We start from the raw sequence: 4,281 nt of genomic DNA, 5'->3' as shown, positions 1-4,281 counted from the left end.
GGAACCCGGTGCAGATGCATCTGCTGCCGACACCGCCCCGGGGCGGCGGGTCCGACACCTAGTCGGACCCGTCATCCTATTTCCTGCTACCCTCGTCGTTGTTGCCGCTGTCCTCCTCGTCACTCTCGCTCGAGGACGAGTCTTTGTCATCTGAGGAGCTCTCCATGCAACACTTCAGGCGAGTTCCGAAGTCACCAAAGACCTTGACGGAGAGGAGGCCATTCTCCATTAAATTAAAGTAGAGAATGAGCCCCGCTGTCAAGCTATGGATGGGAGTGAAGGTCTTCCATCTGTGACAAAGATACATGACATGAGGGGCTGGGAAGTCAACATCGGCCCATGTGCCGCTGTTCCCGCAGCCCCTCATGTGCAGCCTCAGCGCTTGCGGCGGGTCAAGCTCCATCTCCCGAGCGAATGGGTCGGGAGACGAAAACGACAGAGTGCCGGCCGACACAGCCTGATGAAGAATTCGCAAGGGTTGTCCCTGATGCGGCCATCCATTGGGAGAAGGACCGCTGGCAGAGGCGAGGCCGATGCACCGCCCTGTCCTCCTCTTCCCTGAGCACGACGGCGACCTCGGCCTCACCCCCTCCCCCTTCCCCTGGCGGACGGCTCCGCCGCCACAGGCTCTTGGGGAGGAGCGACGTGTTGTCGAGCAGAGACCCTCGCCGCCACCAAAAAAGCATCAGCGCGCCCTCTAGCCATAACAGAAAGGAGGAAGGAGCAGGGATGGGGAGAGGCGGATGGCGAAGGACTGAGAGGTGCCATCCCTCCCGCTCCCCTCCTTATAAAGGGACGGGGTCGGGGCTTGGCCTCCCCTCTCAGCCAATCCGGCTCATTAAGGTGATAGCGGGCGAGGCCGTCGACCGCCCTCCACACCCAATTGAAGGCATGTGGGTATCGACCCACATGTGCACGTCTTCCCGTATTCCGCACGCCTGTCATTCGCCCTGCACCGTGCATGTGGCATACGTGGAGCAAGGGACAGGCGTAATGGGATGCATGGAGTGACGGTTCCCAAGTAAGGAGAGTAAATGAGCAGCGGCCCTGCGGTCTCGAATGGACACACAAGCCACCTCTTTACTGTTCACCGTAGGATGACGCAAACATGCTTCGATCACCCGCGCGCGCGAACCCCATGTCACGCGTGCAACGCGGATTGTGGGAGAACGCAACGGGCGGAAAAATCACCTCAAATAAAACTGCCCGCTTGCCCGCGCACCGTTCTGGGCCTGGCCCAACAACCTATCGCGCTTATGTGTGGCCCAAGCCCGGGGTCTCGTGTCGGTGTACTAAAGTTGGGGCGCTCCTGTGTACCCCTTATTTGTGCACGGGCAGTCAGAGCCGCGCCCACGCCACACTCAAGCAGGGCAGAGATAGGGAATCAAAGCCGCAAGATGGCCAAGGCAACGCCAAGACAGAGGCATAAAGAGCAAGAAGGCGAGGTGGTTTCCCCCGGCAAGACCCTTGTCGTGGCGGCCTCCACGGCCCCGGCAAGGAACTTGCCAGGGCAGCTTACCCGACGCCAGCGGAGCACGCCACCCTTGAGCCCCAGTCTTTCCAACACCGCCAACCACGTTGGGACCTGGGCTCGGGAGGCGCCTCCATGATGGCATGCAGATATTCGTGAAGACAAGAAACACTTTGAATCAGAAGAGGATTAGAAGACGACGAACCTCGGTGAGATCCTTGTCGAGGAAACCCACAAGACCCCCAGCAAGATCCTTGCCGGGGACGACTGCAACGCCCGGGACCCCGGCAAGGCCCTTGCCGAGGACATCTGCGAGGCCACAGCCAGGCCCGCACCCGCCAAGTTTCTACCACTGCTCCCATGCATCTGCCAGCCCACCAGCTAGGCAGGCGCCTGCGTGTCAACGTGAGGCGTCCAGGCCAACTCAGCACATGCCTACGTGGTGGCATGCAAATCTTCGTGAAGGCCCTACTACCGCGCCACCTCAGCAGCCTGCCAACCTACATGGCGCTGACCGCCTAGCTGGCCCAGGCGTGTCTCAAGACAGGGCGAAGCGGCGATGAAGTGAAGGGGACACATCAGAGGCACATTAAATGTGTCTTGTCCCGTAATGGCAAGCGCTAGGCTTAGCCACAGTACCCCGATGCCACCTCCTGTGTGCCATTGTGGCGATCCCCTTGCCTATAAAAGGAGGCCCAAGGCATCCAGGAGAAGGATTCAGACCCTGGGACAAGTTACGCTCATTGTAGCTAGCTCAGGAACCATAAGAATAAAGATATACACACAAAAGTAGGACTAGGGTATTACGCATCCTCGCGGCCCGAACTTTTGTAAACGACCTGAGCGTTTGTGCTGACTGCTGATCCCGCTCTTCTCACCACCCCGCGCCCCGTAACCGTTGTAGGGATTCTTGTGATCCCAAAGGTGTCATTTCCCACCGACAAATCCCCTAGGGTTTATGGAATATTGTGCTATTTATATAGCAAATAGGTGGTTCGGGGGGCACCTGAGGTGGGCACAACCCACCAGGGCGCGCCTGGGCCTCCTGGCGCGCCCTGGTGGGTGCTGCTCTCCTCAAGCAGCCCCTCACGTGCTTCCTTGACCCATTGGCTTCTTCTGGCCCAAAAAAATTCCTCCAGGAGTTGCGTTGCGTTTGGACTCCATTTGATATTGATTTCCTGTGATGTAAAAAACATGCAGAAAACAACAACTGGCATTGGGCACTATGTCAATACGTTAGTACCAAAAAATGATATAAAATGACTATAAAATGATTGTAAAACATCCAAGAATGATAATATAACAGCATGGAACAATAAAAAATTATAGATACATTGGAGACGTATCAACAAAGCATATCACACACGTCTTATTAGAAGCAATCGTTTGTGTTATTATCGGTCTTCGCACACATTTCTGATTACAAACCTGTTTGTCGCGTATCACACACATCTTCTTATATTGAATCATTTCTGTTCTCTTTTCTCAACGCAAATAGTTCATCCAATCGAACCGCATGCCGTATATCGCACACCTTGATCTAGCTGACTGTTTCTTTTGTGTTGCCTAATCACAAATAGTTCATCTAAGTGAAGCGTATGCTGCATATCTCACACACACCTTCATCTGGCAGCCCGTTTCTTTTGATCCTCCTCATCGCAAACAGTTAATTTAACTGAACCGTATGCCCTGAATCGCACACGCAATCAAAATGTGAAGCGTGTTTGATGCATCCGTCATCGCAAATGTTTTGCACCTTTTTGACGGGTTTTTTACACCACCATTTGCAATTATTGCATTGCACACAGTTTTGTCGAAGGGTCTCTGGTCATAATGTCGCATTAGCAACATCCTGTAGTAGTGAAATATTCGCACCAAGGTGATCAGTAGCACCATAGTATGATAGTTTGATAGCAGTAGTAATAGTAACTGTAACAGTAGCAGTTTTTTGTAGTGATTGTAACAGTGGCAACAATGAAAGTAATTTAGCAAAGATCAATATATGAAAAGCATAGGCACGGGATCAGTGATGTATATTTGTGTTGGTTGACATTCATTATATAATAGTCACAACTTAGAGGGATACACAATAGCTCCAATTCATCAATGTAATGCAGGCATGCATTCCGTATATAGTCATACATGCTTACAATAAGAACTTGCATGTCATCTTTTGTCCTACCCACCCGTGGCAACGGGGTCCATAAGAAAACTAAGGAATATTAAGGCCTCATTTTAATACAGAACTGCAACAAAGCATTAACACATAGTGAATACATGAACTCCTCAAAGTACAATCATCACTGGAAAGAATCTCAACTATTGTCACCTTGCGATACGCGGATCATAACACGTAATAAGTGTGTATAACTTGCAAGATATGATCAAGAACTCAAATTTATTGATGAAAACATAAAGAGTTCAGATCTTAAATCATGGCACTCGGGCCCTAGTGACAAGCATTAAGCATAGCAAAGTCATAGAAACATCAGTCTTAGAACATAATGGATATTAGGGATCAAGCCCTAACAAATTAAATCGATTACATGATAAATCTCATCCAACCCCATCACCGTCCACCAAGCCTACGTAGGAATTACTCACTTCCGGTGGTGAGCATCATGAAATTGGTGATGAAGAAGGGTTTGTGATGATGATGGAGAGCATGAGCCCCTCTCTCTGGAGCCCCGAACGGACTCCAGATCTTCCCTCCCGATGGAGAGCAGGAGGCGGCGACGGCTCCATATCGTAAAACACACTGAAAATTCTTCTCTTTTTTTTTTCTGAGGGAAAAGGAATTTATAGGGTCA

This window comes from Triticum aestivum, chromosome 5B, assembly GCF_018294505.1.
Source record: "Triticum aestivum cultivar Chinese Spring chromosome 5B, IWGSC CS RefSeq v2.1, whole genome shotgun sequence".
NCBI classification, from domain to species: Eukaryota; Viridiplantae; Streptophyta; class Magnoliopsida; order Poales; family Poaceae; genus Triticum; species Triticum aestivum.
This window is presented reverse-complemented; position numbering follows the sequence as displayed.